The sequence below is a fragment of the Corythoichthys intestinalis genome, chromosome 4 (assembly GCF_030265065.1).
Source record: "Corythoichthys intestinalis isolate RoL2023-P3 chromosome 4, ASM3026506v1, whole genome shotgun sequence".
NCBI classification, from domain to species: domain Eukaryota; kingdom Metazoa; phylum Chordata; class Actinopteri; order Syngnathiformes; family Syngnathidae; genus Corythoichthys; species Corythoichthys intestinalis.
Window position 1 is genome coordinate 10502207 of NC_080398.1, and position 23390 is coordinate 10525596.

Sequence of the window (23390 nt, forward strand, 5' to 3'; positions counted from 1 at the left end):
TAAAGGGATCTGTGTGCCTATTTGTTAGTGCCTGTGTGTTTGTGTGAACGTAGCCACCTTGGTCCATGTTCCACCTGGCACAGTGGATTAGGTGCAATTAATCTTAGTTTAGCAAGCCCTACGGAGGACTGCACGTGCACGCACATACAATCACCAGGCCAAAAACAAGCCTAAAACACACTGCATGACGCTTCACGACACAAGACAGGTTATTAGTGTTAAAAAGATTGACAAGCTCACCATGTGGACATTTAACAGCATCAATTGTCCGGTGACTCTGTTAAGTCATGTTTTAATGTCTGATCCGTAAATGAAAATAGTCTCTGTGTATCGGGTCATGTATTTCTAAACTAATTTTTTTTTTTTTTTTTTTAGATTAATTCAATCTTCCCAAAGTTCAAGGGATGCACATTAACAAAAGGAGGTCCTACTGTGCATTAAATATAAAAAACAAACCTTGCAAATTGCAGAATTCAAATGCAAAGTTTGAAAATCATTTGAAAATTTAGCAATTCATACTTGTTTCAGAATACACGCTCTATTGACTATATATATATATATATATATATATATATATATATATATATATATATATATATATATATATATATATATATATTAGGGCTGTCAAGCGATTAAATTTTTTTAATCGAGTTAATTACTGTTTAAAAATTAATTAATCGTAATTAATCGCAATTTAAACCATCTATAAAATATGCCATATTTTTCTGTAAATTATTGTAGGAATGGAAAGATCAGACAAGACGGATATATACATTCAACATACAGTACATAAGCAATGTAACTGTTTATTATAACAATAAATCAACAAGATGGCATTAACATTCTGTTAAAGCAATCCATAGATAGACTTGTAGTTCTTAAAAGATAGTACAAGTTATCGAAATGTTATATTAAAACCCCTATTAATGTTTTTGTTTTAATAAAATTTGTAAAATTTTCAATCAAAAAATAAACTTGTAGCTCGCCATTGTTGATGTCAATAATTACACTATGCTCATTGTGCTGAAACTCATAAAATCAGTCGGACCCAAGCGCCAGTAGAGGGCAACAAAACACCAACAAACACAAGTAACAAGTGCACATTACACTGTGCTGTCATTTTAATCTGAGCGGGGCATGTGCGTTAAATGCGTCAAATATTTTAATGTGATTAATTTAAAAAATTATTACCGCCCGTTAACAGGATCATTTTAACAGCCCTAATACATATAGTGTATATCAAAAGACCCTTACACAAAATGACCGACAACGCTATCTTTGACGGAGGATTGTCTTCTGTTATATTGTAGTGTTGTTTATAAGGCATTACCATTTTTTACTGCCCCCTATATTCTGTTAGAATATCGGATAACTGTGGTGGTTAGCCACACAGACTTTACATACTGCAAGAAGCGTGCTGGCTGGACTCTGCACATCTCATTTCCGTGTGGTTCAGTTTAAAGGACGTTCACAATATATTGATGACACTAACATTAGGTACCTTATGAGTAGTTTGAATTCATTTGGCAAGGTGCGAACTCAGTGTCGCTACTGTGAGTAAACTCACTTATAGCATTAAGTGTTATGTGTTATATTATGTAACTGCTGGCTAGATTTTTCAGAGAGTTTATTTAAAAAATGTATATCCTAGGAGAAAGACACCTGACAGAGATTAACCTATTACCGAGTCACAAAATAGTGAGTTTTTTTTTTCCCATACCCTTTTTTTCTTTTATTCTTAAAAAGGTTTTTTATATATATGTTATACTGTTCCATAAATAGTAACGAGGTCATTTTAAAATAGAGATATTTATATTATATATGATATATAACAACTGCGATTGGCTCACAACCAGTTACGACTGTATCCCGCCTACTGCACATAATTACCAGGATTGCCTCCAGCACCCACACAGAAGAATGAATGAATGAATGAATGAATGAATGAATGAATGAATGAATGAATGAATGAATGTTTTAAAATAACCTTTAAAATTAGAATAAGTCCCCCTCGCATAAAAACCTTAAGCTATACATTCTATCATCCATCTATCTATCTATGGAATATGGCAAGTATCAATTTTATGGTATCCCGGCACACAAAGTAGCATGAAACCACTAAGTGAGAAGGAAAAAAAAAAAAAATAGATTGGCTTTCCCTATCTAAACTGCAGAAAAATGTTTTTCTAATGAAGAATGCATGAGCGATAGCGTTAAAATAATACACTTAAAACAAAAACTGCCTAATTTACAAAAAAAAAAAAAAAAAGTTTACAGAGGGAGAGAATGTACTGTATGTTCTTACCATCTGCTAGGCTTTTGTTTACTGTTCTCATTACTTTGTTACCATTTAACAAAATTGGTTTCCTCCTTTAATGTAGTGGACTTCAAACCACTCCCACAGAAACCCTTTGCCTCCTCCTTTTTTGATCAAGTTGTTCTGTGGTAAGAATATCTTACAACTGTTTACTCCAGGCTTTTTTCATATCTCTCCTTCTTGTGCTTGCCCTTACTTGCAATGTTTTGCTTGGTTGCCCTTATTTCCGCCCTATAACTTTCTCCCCATTACTCCACTACACATCTCCTTTTTCTCCCTCTATTGCCATTTGAGGTCTCCTTAATTTGATCTCGTCCTTGTCACCTTCTCTTCTTGCATTTCTACACCACATTCACAAAATTTAATGTGGGGCGGAATCACGATGAGACAATGGAGTAGATGAATAAAACAGCGGAACTGATGGAAATGGAGACTGCACCTGGGGGATCCACACTCATGATTTATAATGCGGCATGAGGATTCAAGATCAGATACAGCTCTTGCTCAGTGCTAAGACTCAGCGTTAGATCAGTTGTATGGTGAACAGGAGACACTAAGTGAAAAACTTCAGAACATACTATCCCGAATACAGGACCACCAAGTGATCTAATTGGCTACACTGAGGGAGAACAAGGAAAAATGGAGGGAATCAATTTTCCATTTGGGGCAGGTAGAGTGATCTATTGAAGGGCAACCTCCAAGAAGGACCTCATCAGAAGAGGGGAGGCCCAACTTCTTACAAACCACATACGCACACACCTCATTGCATACTGAGCAGTATATTTACAGCTTAGAGTTGAGAGATCATGGTAGAGGCATTTTAATCCTCTGACTTCAATTAACCTATGGTGAAGATGTCTGACCCAGATGGCATTTAAAACACCAAAAGTAAAGGCTGACCTAGCAGCACCCCTCTTGGTGCAACTGGCAGGGTTGTTTATACATTTAATTAATTTGTATGTTTTTATATTTTTACAACATGAATCTTCTGATTGCCTGTTCACTGTGGAAACTATATACTCGTCTAATTAAGATTCATTTTTAATATCCTTAGTACAATGGCGGAGTGCCAAGTGGTTATTGTAGATTGGTACATTGCAGAGGTTTTGTCAGAAATACCTACAATTTCCTCAATAACAGAAGAGCAAAGAATGCCACTAAAAGTTTTGTTAACGGAGAAACGATGGTTTTGCTCTTTTTCAAACCACCATCCTTTGGCTTAATGTGCATTGGTCTGTGATTAGTGTGACAACAAGAACCATCGTTCAATCAGTAGCCATCCCAATTGAATCTTTACCAGATAGATATTTGAAATATTTCTGTGGCAGATATAAGCAACAATCCATCGAGCGTGCCAGGTTAACAATGTGTGATAAATTGTTTGGAAAAAAAAGGAGAGAAAAAATGCATTGAATTTTAACGTTAGTGTATCATTACAGCTCAACATAGTGTTCATTATAGCTGTACTGATGCTGAGATAATCTCAAAGCGCTTCATATTATATCCTCATCTACCGACTGGTGACGCAGCACCAGGAACAATGTAGGGTTCAGTATCTTGCTCAAGGATACTTAGACAAGGTCATCAGGGCAAAGAATCGAACCAACAACCCCTGGGTCAGGGATCGACTACTCTACCACTGAACCACGGCACCCCATTGTATTCGGAATTATTTTCCATTTGTGTGATTCAATAAAAATGCTATAGACATTTCAATGACGTTCAGTGTTTGCAATATTATTTTTAACACCAATTTTCACACTTTCACTGCAAATTAATATCAGCTCCAAAAAATTGGTTATCAGCCCCTCAAACTATAATCGGGCCTGAAAAACCCATGTCAGTCGATCTCTAGAAAACACTACACTCATGATGCAGCATGAATTACATAAACCAGCTGGACCATTTATAAATAGTACTAGAAAAGCCTCCAAACAAAAACATTCAACAAAGTTAATGATTCAGTCCTGAAAAACCCATATCAGTCGATCTCTAGAAAACACCATACTCATGATGCAGCATGAATTACATAAACCAGCTGGACCGTTTATAAATAATACTCGAAAAGCCTCCAAACAAAAACATTCAACAAAGTTAATGATTCAGTGACCAATGCAGATGGATGCAAAAAATCTGCTTGGTGTGTCAGCTCTCTTGATAGCCACACTTAAAACAGAATGATGGCTTCCACTGCAATCATCTACAATATGTTGTCTTATTCACAAGTAAACTGATGGTCACTCATTATAAATGTAAGACTTAAGTCCATGTCATTGATTGTAATGGCAAGTTAGACAGTGAGCTGTTAAGTGTTATTTGTCCATTTTTTGGCTTTTTTCGTTTTTTTCTTTGTTTAAAAGGAAAAAAAGCATTTGAAAAAATACACTAGGGAGCTGATATTTCCTGCAGGATACTAAATCATGTAGAAGTTCGAAATGGCACCATCCGGCAATTTCTAACTTATTGCAAACAGGCTGGGAAGATTTGCACTAAACTCTTGTTATTTTGCCATTTTTTGGCTCATTGACTCCCATTATAAATCATGATTTTTAATATGCTGTAAACCTGATGTTTTATAATGCATTTTCCGTGATTATTAATGCAATCGCTTCTTTGGCGAGTCAAAAACATGCAGATAAAAAAAATTTTGTGTTGACACCCAGAAGTCACTAGATGGAGCCATAGGCCAATACACGAATTTGCTTGCGAAGCTAGCTTCAGATCGGTCAAAAATTAATGCAATAAAGACGGTTGGCTTTACAAAAAAATTGGTGTCAATGTTGTCTGAGCTCACTTTTAGTCTATTTGGGCATGCATATTTGCAATTGTGCACGTTTGCGCAAGACAATAAAAAGGTACTTCCCGGAAATGCAAAAAAACCAAAACAAAAAAACACGTGTTTATTGTTGTCGTTTGAATTTCAACTCTTATTGGTTGGGTGTTTGAATTTCTTTACTCTCATTGGTTCTGGGCATTTTGGGAGTCTCTGTTCTTGCGAGGATCACCATTTTGCATTTCTTCCAACACAACTGTGATCGATGGCGGCGAGAAGTATTTCACCGCAGGACACGATTCGAATGGTGTTAGAAAATCCTGATTCCAACGACAAAGACCTTTGTTCGGACGCTTCTTTGGAGAGCCCAGAAGACATTGAACAAATTCTTCCGGACTTTCGATGCCGGAGGAGGACGGCTTTGATGATGAGGATTAGGAAATGGTTGACAACATAATGACGGAGATGAAAGCGGGGAGCAGAGGGCGGGGGCACGGACATGACCACGTTGAGGCGTATGACGAAAATGACGGCGATCGAGGTAATGACGAGAGTGAGTAAGCAAATGTTTTGCATATCAAGGTTTGTCTTGTAAAAGCTGATCAAAGATCAAAGCTGTTATTGTTGTGTGCGCTTGTGCACATACTCCTGCCGCCGGCGCGCACTCAGGTGGCCAATGTGTGAGTTTTTTCACATGCCGGATATTTCGTCCTGCGGCGCATTTGTGCTGTTCACGGAGATCTACCCTGAGTGGAACGTGAAGAAAAGCTACAAGCGCCGACTATTTCTTGAGGAACTTGGCAAGGCTCTAATTCGGCCAGAAGTCCTAAAACGGGAACCACCGCCTTCTGCCGAAGGCTTGGTTGAGCAGCGAGCTGGACCCCCGTCCAAGCGCAAACAATGTGGCCTTTGCACAAAGCCACTTCGGGCTTCGAACATAATAATAAATAATAATACATTTTATTTATAACACACTTTACATTTGAACAACAAATCTCAAAGTGCACATCATGAATTGTGTATATTGTTATTATGTTAACCGTTATATTGTATGTATGTTTTGTAAAATTGTTAACATAAATTCTATCATCAAATCAGTTATTGTCACGTTGTCACAGTCTTGTTCTAAAAAAAATCTATTGTTACGACTTTTACTTATCCAATGATGTAATTATGTAATATAAAATATTTTAGTTTGATTTATATATATGGCCTATATAGCATAGTTAGTTTTACTATTAGGATAATGCTATTATAGGGGGCCAAAACAAAAAAACTATATGTTTAGATAGGTCTGATGCCACTGAAAATTGTGAGTGGTTGAAAGTGAAAAAATATTCAGAAATGACTTAGTTATCACACTTCAAAGGAAAAGCCATTTTTTGGACAAAATCACAAGAGTTGAATGTAAATGAGAAAACTGCAATTGTGTAAAAAGTGGGTGTGCATAAAAAAACTGGTTGTTACGACTTGTGGACTTATTCAAGCCTCTAACTATGTCATATGGAATATTCAAATTAGACTTTTGTTTTTTATATATATATAGCATAGTTAGTTTTGCTATTAGGATAATGCTGCTATTATTGTCCATAGGGGGCATTAAAAAATAAAAAACTATATATGTGTAGATAGGTCTGATGCTACTGAACATTTTGAGTGGTTGAAAGTGAAAAAATATGCAGAAATGACTTAGTTATCACACTTCAAAGGAAAAGCCATTTTTTGGACAAAATCACAAGAGTTTAGTGTAAATGAGAAAACTGCAAATGTGTAAAAACTGGGCATGCATAAAAAAATCGGTTGTTATGACTTAACGACTTATTCAAGCCTCTAACTATGTGATATGGAATATTCAAATTAGACTTTTGTTTTTTATACATATACAGCATAGTTAGTTTTGCTATACAGATAATGCTGCTATTATTGTACATAGGGGGCATTGAAAAATTAAAAAAAAAAAAAAAAACCTTATATGTGTAGATAGGTCTGATGCCACTGAACATTTTGAGTGGTTGAAAGTGAAAAAATATTCAGAAATGACTTAGTTATCACACTTCAAAGGAAAAGCCATTTTTTGGACAAAATCACAAGAGTTTAGTGTAAATGAGAAAACTGCAAATGTGTAAAAACTGGGCATGCATAAAAAAAATCTGTTGTTATGACTTAACGACTTATTCAAGCCTCTAACTATGTGATATGGAATATTCAAATTAGACTTTTGTTTTTTATACATATACAGCATAGTTAGTTTTGCTATTCGGATAATGCTGCTATTAATTGTCCATAGGGGGCATTGAAAAAAAAAATAATAATAATAACTATATATGTGTAGATAGGTCTGGTGCCACTGAAGATTTTGAGTGGTTGAAAGTGAAAAAATATTCAGAAATGACTTAGTTATCACACTTCAAAGGAAAAGCCATTTTTTGGACAAAATCACAAGAGTTTAGTGTAAATGAGAAAACTGCAAATGTGTAAAAACTGGGCATGCATAAAAAAATCGGTTGTTATGACTTAACGACTTATTCAAGCCTCTAACTATGTGATATGGAATATTCAAATTAGACTTTTGTTTTTTATATATATACAGCATAGTTAGTTTTGCTATTCGGATAATGCTGCTATTATTGTCCATAGGGGGCATTGAAAAATTTAAAAAAAATAAAAAACTTTATATGTGTAGATAGGTCTGACGCCACTGAACATTTTGAGTGGCTGAAAGTGAAAAAATATTCAGAAATGACTTAGTTATCACACTTCAAAGGAAAAGCCATTTTTTGGACAAAATCACAAGAATTTAGTCAAAATAAAATAACGCCCAAGGGTTAAGTGTATTCCAATGAATACAACAACAACAAACTTGGTAAAGGCTGAGAAGTTCTTTCTCCAAAAACATAAAGAAGTGCCATGTATTGCTTTCTACATGCACAGACACTTGTTTAATACTGCAACTGAATGATCTCAATATGAGCAAACCTTTTTATTTTACCCGAATTTCCTTTCAAAGGCTTTTGCCAATCTGAAGGACAGCACAAAGATGCAAATTCTCTGTATGACATTTAAGGTAAAAACACTTATGACCAAATACTTTGAAATAAAAATTATGTGGTTATATTCCATAATAAATTAGCAAAGCCCAGCCGTTTTTCACCACGCACTAGACGCACAGACATATTTTGATTAGCCGGCCCTTTATTGTTTCGTTTGTTGTTTCATTTGGTCTGTTCCTCTCTACTCTGCTCTCAAAATGTTTGTTTTTCACTCAATTTTTCTTACTGATTGGATTACATTATTCCCACAGTATTATAGCTCCTGCATTTGAGGAGGGCGCTTTGACAAAGGTACAGATGTCAGCTCCATTCATACACAGGGAAGAAAACCAATTGTATTGTGTAAAACGGGTTTCAATTAATAATTAGGTATCAATCATATGTAAATAATGTAAAAATAATTCCATTAGGCTATCTTTCTTGGCAGAGATTTTTGGGCCATACATCTATCCCTAATACAGAAAGTCCTTGGGTTACGATATCCTTGACCGTTTCGTTTCGACTTTACTATGGGCTTGCCTCGTCCACCCAAACACCTATTTCTGCTTGGCTAGTACATAGTGCTTGTCTGTATTTGTGCACCAGCCGGTAGGTTCTTTGCATTTTCAACCCCCCTTTTTACATATAATGGCCCCAATGTAGAAAGCTGGGTCTTCATAAAACGATCGGCAAAAGAAGGGAAAGATTGACGACCACTGGTAAAGATATGTTGCATTCAGGCCAAAGTTAAACCATTGCAAGAAAACCTCTTGATCATCGCCAAAAGCGGTTTTGTTTTCACTGTTGAAGTTCGCAAAACCTAACAACTTCTGGTTAGGTGAAAATAAGGACAGTAATGTAATAGATCGGGTTGCATGTATGCTTTAGATCAGGGCCGGCCCAGGCCATTTGGGGGCCCTAAGCAAAATAATGCAAAGGGGCCCATATTTTCGGCCCACCATTTTGTCACAGTGTACTGTGAAACCCATACATGCAATCCAAACCATACGTCCATATTTTGTATATTAATCAGATTTTGTTGCACTGCATACTTCAAACTTCTCACCCCAAATGATTGTAAGTACTTACGGTAGATAGCGCCAAACCTTTTTCTAAAAGAGGAAAGAAAGAAGTTAAGGAAGAATGTTTATTTTTTTAAGCTTGTAATCAAGTATCAAAACGCACAAAAGTCAAATAAAGCAAACTGTAGTAAACAAAATAGAATATAAATTAAATAATTGCCAGATTGGGGGCCCCTTAGTGGTCAGGGGCCCCAAGCAGCTGCACAGTATGCGTATAGGCTGGGCCGGCCCTGCTTAAGGTCGTAATGTTGATGTGGGAAGGGTGGCCGGAGCGAGAAGGCTGTTTTGGTCAAGTAAGTCCAGCTGCGGCCTTCAGTACTCACCTTCCACGCCCCTTTTTGGTGCCTTTTGCGTCCCATTTAGCGACAAAGGGGTTAAAAATTAAGGTTTTTGGTGCCTTCCTTGTCATGGGACGCGGAAAAGGGGTTAGGATTTAAGGTTATGGTTAGGGTCATTGAAGTAAGGGGGCGCGGAAGACGGATCACGAAGCTTGAAGGCGAGTACTGTGGGCCGCAGCTGGACCCTTCTCATTTTGGTTTGGTTTTATTGCCGTCATAGTAGTTGTGTTCCTTGCTTTCGGTTTTAAATAAACCATTGAAAACCCCTACTCTCCATCCACCTCTCAGTAGGAATGTTAATTGCATCTAATATTTTTATTTTAATGTATTTTAGTTTTCTATATCAAGTATTTTGATGTAAATTTCAACTTTAACGGTGAAGTCCGACTTGCGTGGAAATTCGGGTTACGTCGCCAGTGTGGAACAGAACTCTGAAGACGCTGAATGAGGTGAATTAATCCCTTGAAAAACATAACTCCTTGTGTCTTTGTCTGACGATTATACAAATTCCAACGTTGACAGAAAGATGAGAGGTTTCCTGAGATATACACTGGGGCAAATAAGTATTTAGTCAACCACCAATTGGGCAAGTTTTCCTACTTGAAAAGATTAGAGAGGCTTGTAATTGTCAACATGGGTAAACCTCAACCATGAGAGAACAGAAAATCACATTGTTTGATTTTTAAAGAATTTATTTCCTAATTAGAGTGGAAAATAAGTATTTGGTCACCTACAAACAAGCAAGATTTCTGGCTGTCAAAGAGGTCTAACTTCTTCTAACGAGGCTCCACTCGTTACTAGGGATGGGAATTGATAGGATTTTTACGATTCCGATTCCATTATCGATATTGCTTAACGATTCGATTCTTTATCGATTCTCTTATCGATTCTAATTTGGGGGAAAAGAACAAACGTTTTGATTGGCATCGAGTTTGTTTAATCAGAACTCACAACCTTACAAACTCACAACGAAATCAAAAGAGGCCCAAAGCCTCAATGTTAACTATGGCAATAAGTGGCAAATACACAAGAATGTGTAACATTTTACTGAAACATTTATCTAATAGAAATAAAAAATATTGGTATATATTGGCAGATAGGTTGTTGTTCTGCCTTTGGCAATATGTGTTAAAGCAGGGGTCCTCAAACTTTTTCCCGTGAGGACCACATAACTTTTCCCTTCTCTGATGAGGAGCCGGGGTCAGTTTGTAACAGAAAAAGTGTGACGATTGCAGAAGTGCATAAATGTAAAAAAATATTGTTTTTCAGAAAGCCACAATCAAATAACCCTTTCTGGATTCTTCACGGAATGAAAGTAAATAAAATAAAAATAATAATATAATAATAATAATTAATAATAAAAACACTATTAATTAAATACATAATAACCAAATAACCCTCTCTGAATTCTTCAAGGAAAAAGGCCAGGAAATAAATAACACGATTGAGAAAAAAAAAAATTCAAAATGGCCGGCCCAAATGTGGAGGCGGGCCGTATTTGGGCCGCGGGCCGCAGTTTCGGCACCCGAAGAAATGCCGCATCCAAGCGAGTGAGCGAGCGAAGTGAGAGAGGGAAACACTTCTACGAGCCTACGTTCTTTGTTAATATCTACAGAGGCAACGCCTGTATGTATAATCTTTTGTGTTGTTGTTGTTGTGTTTCCACTCGCGATCGGACACTTAAATCCAGTTGTGTAGTGGTTTGAACGATGTGCTAATGCTAGCAAACGAATGCTAACCATACTGTTATTAGCAGCTAATCATCGCTGATTTACGTTGATGCAAACCTGTTTGTTATTGGGGACGAAATTGATTTGTTTCATTTCTATTCTTAGTTTCACTCTTCAAGTGATGGTTGAATAAAGTCAGCAAATTATACCAACGTCTTCTACATCGTCATTTGGGAGTTTAGCTAGCTGTATAGCTAGAACTGAGCCTTAGCCTCTCTGTGAGGACAGCGCAGTCGTATTCCCTCCCGATGCAGTAATCTCCACCTTGCAACGACTGCAAGTCGCTTTGTTGTAATTTTTCCTCGTGAAGTGAAGACACACTTTGGAGCGTTTGAACCTACGTGCTGTCATTGTTATGTTTATGGCTGCAATGCTCGTGCTTACCCGTCGTAACCTTTCATTTTCACACTCTTTCCTGGTGAAGTGTCGTCAAACTTTGGAGCGAGTGGTTCTTGGCGCCATGCTAGTTTGATGCGTCTGGACAACAAGACACGTCACGACGCAATACGCGTCTGTAGGAATCGTTAAAAGGATCGTTAAGGCTTTTTCATTGTGATGTCGAGGCCTCGAAACAGTCGGAACCGGTTCCGAATTGGAATCGGATTTCGATTCCCATCGCTACTCGTTACCTGTATTAATTGAACCTGTTTTAACTCATTATCGGCATAAAAGACACCTGTCCACAAACTCAGTCAGTCACACTCCAAACTCCACTATGGCCAAGACCAAAGAGCTGTCGAAGGACACCAGAGACAAAAGTGTAGACCTGCACCAGGCTGGGAAGACTGAATCTGCCAGAGGTAAAACGCTTGGTGTAAAGAAATCAACTGTGGGAGCAATTTATTTGAAAATGGAAGACATACAAGACCACTGATAATCTCCCTCGATCTGGGGCTCCAAGGAAGATCTCACCCAGTGGCGTCAAAATGATAACAAGAACGGTGAGCAAAAATCCCAGAACCACATGGGGGGACCTAGTGAATGACCTACAGAGAGCTGGGACCACAGTAACAAAGGCTACTATCAGTAACACAATGCGCCGCCAGGGACTCAAATCCTACACTGCCAGACATGTCCCCCTGCTGAAGCCAGTACACGTCCAGGCCTGTCTGCGGTTCGCTAGACAGCATTTGGTCCAGAAGAGGACTAGGAGAATGTGTTATGGTCAGATGAAACCAAAATAGACCTTTATGGTAGAAACACAGGTTCTCGTGTTTGGAGGAGAAAGAATACTGAATTGCATCCGAAGAACATCATACCCACTGTGAAGCATGGGGGTGGAAACATCATGCTTTGGGGCTGTTTTTCTGCAAAAACACCAGGACGACTGATCTGTGTTAAGAAAAGAATGAATGGGGCCATGTATTGAGAGATTATGAGCGAAAATCTCCTTCCATCAGCAAGGGCATTGAAGATGAGATGTTGGGTCTTTCAGCATGACAATGATCCCAAACAAACGGCCAGGGCAACATAGGAGTGGCTTCGTAAGAAGCATTTCAAGGTCCTAGAGTGGCCTAGCCAGTCTCCAGATCTCCATAGAAAATCTGTGGAGGGAGTTGAAAGTCCATGTTGCCCAACGACAGCCCCAAAACATCACTGCTCTAGAGGAGATCTGCATGCAGGAATGGGCCAAAATACCAGCAACAGTGTGTGAAAAGCTTGTGAAGAGTTACAGAAAACGTTTGGCCTCCGTTATTGCCAACAAAGTATTGAGATGAACTGAACTTTTGGTATTGACCAAATATTTATTTTCCACCATGATTTGCAAATAAATTCTTTAAAAATCAAACGATGTGGTTTTTCTTTTTTTTTTTTTTTTTCCACATTATGTCTCTCATGGTTGAAGTTTACCCATGTTGACAATTACAGGCCCCTCTAATATTTTCAAGTGGGAGAACTTGCACAATTAGTGGTTGACTAAATACTTATTTTCCCCACTGTATGATGTATGGTTTTTGCTACGGTCACATTTAACAGTCCTTCGAAACTGAAACGTGGGTTCATCTGTGAATGATGAAGATTATGTAAATAAATGGAGCCAGTCTCTGCACACTTGCTGCTTTCATAAAGCAAAACAAAAGTTTGGGACTATTGTACTATTGCACAGCAGTGTACACACGATAACTTGTGATTAGCCTTTCTGGTGATGAGCAAGTCATCATAGTCATCGTTGAGTGTTTCTGAATACACTCAACCAGCAGGGAGAGAAGCAGCAAAAGAAGCTCTCATATCCCTGCTCATCAACCATCATCACAGCTCTGGTAGAAAACACAGGATAACCCCGGCGAGGCAACTCATACCCTAGCCTCGATGGTTTTTCCCGAAATAGCCTCCTGGTGTTCAGCCCGCACTTAACCAGGAAAACACCAGGCTAAGTGAGATCTTCAGCAGGTTTTTGGACACAGAGGAATGCAGCAACAAGAACCCAGGAGAAAGGGAAGCTATTTTTGGATAACAGTTAGAGTTGAAGAGCTCAAGAAGTTTAGCTGGTCTGCTGCTTTGCATGTCTGCCACAGATAAGCGATTTCTGGCACTATGGGACAATTTTTCATGTGTTCCACCTCGCATCTGTCGCCCATGACTGAATTTACACTTGAAGTATAAAAACGTCATGTTCAACAACAGCATGTGACTTCACCTTTCAGCTGTTATTTGCTCTAATGTTTACATCGGTAAATTGTTATGTTTTGCACTTTTATTTTGCACACCCAGAGTCCTAGACTCAGGACATTAATGTTTGATAACCTAAAATTGTTCAGGCTTACGTTTCAAATGTAAACCCCATGAGCAATTAAAATACATTACAAAAAAATCACATTTGTTTGGGGATTTTTTCTCACTGCTATCTGTTCCACATAATGTATAATAATCATTCATCTGATGTTGAAAAGTCAGGAACAAGTACACCTGGGAAAAAAGGACCAACGCTGAAGGATATAGGACATTTCCACACAATTCTAAAGCCATAGGGACAAAAAATACTTTCAAATTGCCGTTTTAAGGTTTGGTGTTTAAAGGTTAAATACCGTCGTAGAACTAGCTCGAATCTGGCAAACCATCCAGCTGCTAGATGGTATTTGTGTCCAAAAACCACGATAAGGCGTGAAGGGCATCCACTTGTTTCAGATTGTTGCGAAGATGTTGGTAGTCTTTTGGCTTTTTGTTTGTTGATTTAACCATTCTTGGACTACATATTCAATTTTAATCCTAAAAACATTTTCCTGATTAATATGAAAAAATGCTTGTTTTACAGAAGTCCTTAATTACAACAATTTATCTAACCAGGAATGTGATTTATATGAATTTAACTTTGATTGGTACAAGTAGATGTTCAAGGGTTTAGGGACACCATTTTGGCAAAGCGGGAAGATGGATAGAGCTGAAATATGTAATAAAGAAAGGTGCAAAGAGTGAGTTACTTGACAAAGAGAAAAAATAGCAGAGGGAAGGAGAAAGGTTGAGCAAGTCAGAGATTATATTTGGATCAATTTTGATGACAACATTGAATTGAGAAAAATAAACAGTTTGTGGCTCAACATTTTCCTTAATTTATATGATTGCGCCACCATTTTTGGTTGCCAGGAGGCGGTATACTGCAATCAGAGACACACGAAAGAAAAATAAGCATCACTACTACTAGTCTCTCTGTGCTTCGGTAACCTGAAGTTAAGCCTGTCGCAATATGCAATAATTCCATTTATCGCACGGTAAGTAAAAATGAAGGCGATAATTTTTCCGCTGCGATTTATCGCCTCGCGTGCACCTGCGTGCGCGCGTGCGCCTGACGTGCTGTTAAAATTTCGGCTTCCTTGTTACCAACTACGCAAAATGCATTTTAGTTTTGTTTTTAGTGTAGTGCAGTTTAAGTTTAGTGCAGGTGGAGAAAAGGTGACGCTTACCGTTGAAATGAAGACATTAATGATAGCAAAATATAAGTGTGCATCCATGAACTGGGTCGTAGAATGGCGATCTTGGGCGGCGGTCCCCCTCCGTTCGCAAGTCTTTATAAGTTAAGGTGACAGTTCTCATTGTGGTAACATCGCCTAAGAAATCGCCAGCTTCGTCAGGTTTCAAATCATTTATTCCATCAACTCGCCGAGTGTCCACTGCTGTTGACGCCAGGATCGAAACAGAAAGTAAAATAGCGCTCTCCTGCTCACCGTCAGCCCCACAGTGCGTTCAGGTACACTAAAAAAAGTCCGCCACATTGCGCGGTGGGTTCAGGTACACTAAAAAAAGTCCGCCACATTAGAAGCCAATTCGTTACATAATTACAGGTACTGTACTGTATTATTGTTATTATTATATTATTGTTATTCTGATTTTTATTCATATTTTATTTGTTTTGCTCTTTGTAATTGCTATTTGCAATTGTAACAGCAGTATTTATTTAGGATGTAGTGTGGGTTTTTGGGCTGTGGAACGAATTATTGGAATTATAATGTATTCTTATGGGAAAATCCTGCTTGACATACGACCATTTCGACTTACAAACAAGCTCCTGGAACGAATTAACTCCGTATGTAGAGGTACCACTGTATTACACATGAAACGCCATAGCAGAAGCTATGAGGGGAAACGTTTTCATTTGCCTAGGTGCTTAAATTATTAAGTGGAATTTTATTTTTCTTAAAAAACACATTTTATTTCTTCTGTGTTTCTGTGCAGTATTAACATTGTTGTCTTTTCCTAAAAAGTATTTTTGAATTTAAGAGTAAACATTTATTGCATTTAAATGGGTGTACATGATCTATTAATATATACTGTATTCTCACAGTGTGATTGTATTTTTTTTTTCTAATTGGGGGGTGCAATAATATCGCATATCGCAATAATTTATGAAATAAATTATCGCACACTAAAATTTGTTATCGCGACAGGCCTACCTGAAGTAACAATACTTTTTTAAAGAGGATAAGGAATATTAGCCTGTGAGTATTGTGATTTTTATGTCTATATGTGTTGCAGCACTGTTTGTGTCGTCACGTACAGAAAGCTTTTAGCACTGGTGCTAGCTTTTGGCTAGTACACAGTACCTAGCATCGCAGCATGGAAGAAGCTACGCCACAACTCTGTTGAATGTATACTAGTATACCAGGAACTGGAGGCGTTAAGCAGATCATTTTTTCACAGATCAAACATTGGGATGTATAGGCATTAGCGCTGCAACGATTAATCGATGAACTGGAGTAATTCGATTAGAAAAAAACATTCGAATTAAATTTTGCTGCTTCAAGTATCTGTTTAAATAAAGTGGCATATCAATGTTTTGTTTTGAAAGTGTTTGCATGAAGTTTTATTGATTTGGGTGGATACAGTGCCCTCTAGTGGCAACAGAGAAGATGACATAACTCATTTCACATGGCTGAATCCAGCTGCTCCCTGTTAAGACCAACATAAGCTAAATTTTTGTTTGAGCCAATGTTTTTTAATTCATCCGTAATTTAATTTATAGGTATATTTAGCTGTTTTTGCAGGAATGTGTTTGAACCATTTGTTAAGAGCATTGTAAAAAGAAAGTTAGCATATTATAGCATCTAAGCTAGTGGACTTTTGATATGTAAGTTAGCCAATTGTTCTTTTGTTGTAATTAGATCCTCATTTATTTATTTATACCATTTGAGGCTCAGCTCAGGTATTTTAATTTTTAATGTTCCTTATCCAATTACTAGATTATTCGAACTAGTTCATCGATTAAGCGACTACTAAAATACTCGATAGCTGCAGTCCTAATGTAGCATGTGTGCAAGGTGCACATGACGGATCGGTAAAAGTAAAACCTTTTTTCCCCCCACATAATTTAGTGCAGGGGTCCCCAATCTTTTTTCCACCATGGACCGGTGTGATTTGGGTCTTTTGTTCACGGACCAGTGTTCTGATAAATTTTGCAATCCATCAAAAATTGCAACAATGCGGTTCTGCGCATGCACGAAACATTAAAAATGGCCACGAATGCAGCGATTCCAAAGTAAACAATACAAACTTTCTTTAAAGAAAGGAATGTTAACTTACGTTTGATCATGGACGGACATGTAGAAAAGTTCTCCTCCATGTTAGCTGCACACAACAACTGCACACCGCTCTCTCACTGTTAACGACTTCGCCGTGTCGTTAAGCATTAATTAAGAAGCCAGCTTCACAAAGATACAATGTTGGAAATTGTAGCAAGGTTTTCAGTGCTCTCGTGGCGATGTCAGGATATTCCTGAATGACTAATTCAGAACCTCGGTAGAGTTGTTGTCTCAAATGTACGTTTAAGGTCGCCGTCGTTTGCAATCTCTACAAGCTGATCCTCGTGTTGCACAGACATGCTCGAATCACTCGGTTTATTCACAAACGGGTCACGAATCCACTCCTTCGCAGTTCGTGGGTCTTTGAAGTTGTAGGCTTATCTTCTGGCTCGTCAGGCGTCCTTTTCGCCGTAAAAAAAAATCTCTCCAAAGACGTCTGTTTTCCAGTCATCTACGCTCGTGTGGGGGAACAAATGTGCTGCGCCCGCAGCCTAGTCATACGTTATTATCGAGGACAAGCTCACATGGATATATTATATATACAAAACAAGATGTACTGCTAGCAGTCCAATCAATGGATTTCTATGACGACATTCTAATCTATTATTCCTGTAGTATTATATCTAAAGTAGACAGGGATATTGATGTGTTAAGCAGGGGCACAGGCCAAGGTTAATTCGGCCAGAATGCGATCGTTAATAAATTATTATTTCTGTGCGGCCCGGTAGCAAATGCACCGGTACCGGTCCGCGGCCCGGCGGATGGGGACCCCTGATTTAGAGGCAACACAGTGACTGAGAAATAGCAGTCATCTACATTTTTATGGACAAGAAACATGATAGGTGTCAGTTACCACTTATTAAATGATGGCTGTCAATGCAGCACATATAATCTTGGTGTTTGTGTGTTTCAAATGTGTATGACAAATGTTTTCATGTGCTTCCCTCATGTTCCGCATATTTACATTTGTCAATTGTACGAAGTCAGTCTATCCAAGGTCATATATTGTGGGGTTTAGTCAAGTTCTTTTCTACTTCTGTTAAAGGCCCAATTTTTTCTCTCAAGAGCTCACGCTCTCCCTGGCTCACATTTGTCACAAAACTCATCTGCGCTGCAACTGTGGCTCCACACTGGCACCTATTGATGAAAACTAGCACAACACACTTGTGATTTGCTCTGAAGCACACATCCACAAACAGTTGCTTATAAATATTGATCAGAGACGTCAATCTGATCTAACAGACCTTTTGCAAGTAAGGTGATTCAAAAATATGTGCAAGTTATTTATGGGATGACTTAATTGACTTTGCAAGCTTTTATTTTCCAAGATTCTGTACTGGCAGTATTCCCTTGGTGTAGCTGGCTGTCAAAACCAATAGAAACACAACTTCGATATTAGTATTCGCGACATAATATTAAGAGGGAGGTGGAATCAGATCCTTGTGTTACACCACTCATACAGCATATCCCTATCAAAAAATAATAGTTTTGAGAATTAAGATTAACCTAATTGCGTCCAATGAATCGGAGTTGAGACAAGCCGAAGGAAAACCAACCAGTGCAGCCATGTTAAGGATATATATTGTACAATATAATTCTCTACCATTTATATTGTTAGATTTATCTTGCCAGAACTGAGGGAATCATTTAATTTTTTTTCTCTATTTCATAAAACCTAGTACTAAATAAAAATACTTTTATCGAGCAACTTGACGTGTGCAGTTAATGAACTCATACATTGTGTGCTCAGAGAACAGGAAAACGAAAAGCCGTGTCACAGCACAAGCAAGTTTTACCCGATGGCAAAGAAAGTAGAAATATATTTTTAAAAAGAATAATAAAAAAAGCTGTGTCGTCGGCTCGTTGCACTGGGGTATTTAACATGAAGATATGGTTGCAGCTATCGATTATTTAAATAATTGATTAATCTATTAATTAGTTCGAATAATCGAGTAATCTGATTAGGAACATTTAATGCGTTGCAAAATACATTTTAGGAGATGTAAAACACAACATTAAATCACATTACCAAAAAAAAACATGACAAATCAGAAAACACGATAGCAAATTAAAAAACAAAATTACATTAAGGAACCGGACAATGAAAAAGTGAAAAAGTACGCTCATCGCTGATTGGACGACGTCTTTGGTAATGCTCATTTTCAAATACCATGACAGAAGCAGAATAACTTCCTAGTTCATCAGTATCAACTCTTTCTGGTAGATTCATCCTCTATACAGCTCAGAACTGAGGCCATTTCTGTGCTAAGAGCAAATGTCAGAAAACTAAAGCCAAGGCAACACTCCAAAGGCCATGAATAAACTAACAATCTTTAGATGGCCTTGCTTGGTAAACAACAGAAGCCTGCCAGAACAAAGCTTTCATCCTTTTCTTGGATCTCCTTGAGTCCCTGCCTTTGCTCACCTTCACATTCTTGAGTGCTGCATTGGGCAGTAGCAATGTTACAAGTTTATTTATTTTCAACCTTTATTTATCCAGGTAGGGCAACTGACAACAGATTCTCATTTGCAATGCTGACCTGGCCGCAGATGCAAGAGTAAAACAAAGACTATTTCCCTTGGCATTTCTAAACTTTATATGTATTTCTTGGTGTCATGGACATATTCACCCTAGACTAGACATGTGCCGATTACCGGTTTCGAGATAAACCGTGGTATGAAAACGTCAAGATTTTAAAACCACCAAAGGTTTCTGTCATACCGTCCCTCCGGTACTAGCTATTTTTTTATGTCCCAAAAATGCAGGGAGAAACCCTTCGCTTGCAACTGCAAAGCTCAACATTACCCCACCAATTGTTGCTCAATGTCAGTGAGTCAGCTGTGCTATGCGATTGCTGGAGGTGGTGAAACTCCAGAAAATGCCCCCCCCCCCATCGAAGAAAACAAAATCGCTGGTATGGGAATACTTCGGCTACAGAAAAGTTGCAGGCGGCCGCGGCATAGAGGAGGGCAAACCGATATGTAAAACATGTTTGCGTAGGGTGGCTGCTGAGGAGGCAATACCTCTAATATGATTTTGCATTTATACAAAATTAAAGGTTAGTAAACAGTAGAGCTGGGAATCTTTGGGCAATTAACGATTCGATTACGATTACGATTCAGAGGCTCCGATTCAATTATAAAACGATTATTGATGCACCCCCCTCCTTTTTTTTTTTTTTTTTTTTTTTAAATTGTTTTGTACATTAGTTCCAAAATTGTTCAAAAATATTCTCAGGCTAAACCAAACTACTATTTCAGTATCAAGTTAACATATAGCAGTAAACAAATATACAAAAATAACAGTAAATAAAAAAAACTCTTGTCCCCATTCTGTATCAGCAGCTTTAAACTACATTCAATTAATTTGATGTTGTGAATCAAGCGTTAAAGTTGTTAAAATTGCTCCCGTTATTCCATAATTTCCCTTTCGTCTATTTTCGACATGTGAAAGTTTTAAAACTATTTTAAAGATAGATTCAAGTGAATATTTTACCGATTTAGGAGTATTTTAGATAAAAAGTTAATTAGGTTTGCTTGGAAGGTTCGCTACAACAGCCTTGCAGCGAAGTGTACTGCTTTAAGATGGCGGCCGTTTACTAACGCCCGCATCTAGCTTTTTGTAGATGTGCTGCTAACGCTACCAAATCTATATTGCATCTAGTCCTATATAAATGATATCTACCGTAACGTTACGTGGATGTACTTTGTAGCAGCTTTTCGGCAGCAGTCAGGCATGTTGTTGTGTTTTTTTATCTCGTGGCATGAGTTGAGCTAGAGCCGTGAGTTGAGCATTGGCATTACCCGAGGGGCCGGGTAATGAGAAGCATGATGTTTCTCTCCTCTCGCTCCGTCCTCATTGCGTCCCGAAGACCGCGCGGTGCGCTGAGGGTGTTGTACTTCCGCTTTACTTGGCATATTTCAATAATCGGAATTTGGATGTTTGTGAATCGTTCTCGAATCTTCCACGGCCGAATTGCGAATAATCTAAGAATCGGAAATTTTGCACACCTCTAGTAAACAGTACTATCATGAACGTTTCCCAACAGCTACAATAGTGAACTCCAGCCTTTTTAGTGTGCAGCAGTGGTAAAACGTGTTTTTTTTTCTCTCCGGCAAATGTCTGTGCAGAGAAAGTGTGTAAAGATGATAAAGTCATACACACATGCTTTTTATGGAAAACAATTCAATTATTTTGGTTCTGATGGTAATAATGTTGAGCTGTGGCTGTGAGTTTATGCTCACCTAAAAGACTGCATTTAATATAATTTTATTTAGAATATTTCAGTTATTTTTTTATTCATTTTAACGTAACATTAGACTTATGTTCCTATTTGATCATATGTTTTGACAAATAAAAAAATCCCGTTCAATGGATAAAAGTTTTTTTTATTCCAGATATCTCAAAGTAACACATTTTAGAGCTGTAATTGCAATTGCATGATAAAGTAAAACCGTTATATTTTTGCTTAAGGTTATCATACCGTCAGAATCTCATACCGGCACATGCCTACCATGGAGGGTACGTAAAAAGACGCTGACAGATGGTATTATAAAGCACATAGACGGATGAAATGCATGCTGCCGAAAACACGACAAGTTAAAAATTTTGTTTACACCATCATGTAAATTAAAGTACATGACACTATACATTTACATGCACTTTTTGCTAAGTAAAATTCTAGCTTCACATGCACTGGCCTAAATTTGATCTTTGGCAAAATTATACCTCTAATTACGCACCTTACATACTGTTTTGCAATGGACTTCTCAACCAAGTAAAGAGGATGCTGGAGAGAGACTTAATGCAGTCGCTACTTGTTAAGTACACACATGGTACACATCTAGTGGTAAACTGGATAAATAAACTACCCATATAACACAAACTTATTTTAGTAATCATTACATGAAGGTATTTTGTTGCCAGTGGAAAAAATGTCACCCAACTCCCATTTACATATAAGTCATGACAGTCAGCCACAGAGGTTATGTCTGATCAATGGTATGGTATACATGAATTTGTATTTTGATTTTTGAAATCATTTCAAAACTTCTAACAGTGAGATAAATGTGTTTACATTTCATGGAGCTAAATGAACACAAAACATGTAAGTAATGTGAAAGAATTACTATTGTCAAAAAATGTATAAAAGAAAACCGTAATTAAAATGTAAAAACACAACCCTAAAAGGTCTTCAGCTAGTCCAAAACGCAGCAGCAAGACTTTTAACAGGAACCAATAGAAGAGAGCACAACACCCCTGTGCTCCAGGCCCTTCACTGGCTTCCAGTCGAGTTTAGAATTAAATTTAAAATCCTCCTTCTTACATTTAAGACCATTAATGGGTTGGGGCCATCTTATCTCACTGATGCTCTGGTTCCATACAGAACACGCCGCTCTCAGAATACAGGTCTCCTGGTAGTTCCCAGGGTTTCTAAAAGTACTGTCGGAGCTAGAGCCTTTAGCCACCAAGCCCCTGTTTTATGGAATCAGCTTCCAGCTAATATTCAAGAAGCCGAGACAGTCTGCACATTTAAGATTAGATTAAAAACGTTCCTATTCGACAAAGCTTATGGTCAGGCTAGTTGAAGTCGAAGTAGACTCACAGTTTAGTCTAAGCTGCACGAGAAGCTATAATGCTGGGGGAAGTACAGCCACTGAGTTCTATCTCCTTTTTCTCACTCTACCTACCACTTTATTTCTATTTTCCAATGTTAATATCTCGTTGTCTAGTCTCTTCATAACTAGTCACCCGGTGTCCCCTTTCCCCCCTCCCCTATGGGGAGGGGCTAGTCTTCAGCTGCAGCCTCCTGACTGTCCGGACCCCTGGCTGTCGCATTAGCAGTCCTGGTGCTTCCTGTCTATCCGTCCTGGGAGTGGATCTCTCCTGACTGTTCTCTCCTGAATTCAGTTTGAGCCATTGTTCGTCAGATTTAGTTTGAAACATTTAAATGCATATCAGTATACTATATCCAGCAGATGTATTATAAGACACATATCATAAGTATTCAGCACACATCCTTATGAATACCAATAATTAACCAATTTAAAGCCAAAATTCTTTTCTTATTCCTATATTTAGTTCAAAATTTTCTGTTTCAAAAGTT

The 23390-nt window shown here is 38.0% G+C and overlaps 1 protein-coding gene across 1 annotated transcript in view; it reads right to left on the reverse strand.

The window, feature by feature from the left end:
- LOC130914845 (eukaryotic translation initiation factor 3 subunit H) overlaps positions 1-23390 on the reverse strand; it is a 99553-nt gene that overhangs the window by 56039 nt on the left and 20124 nt on the right. The gene's annotated exons all lie outside the window — the stretch shown is intronic.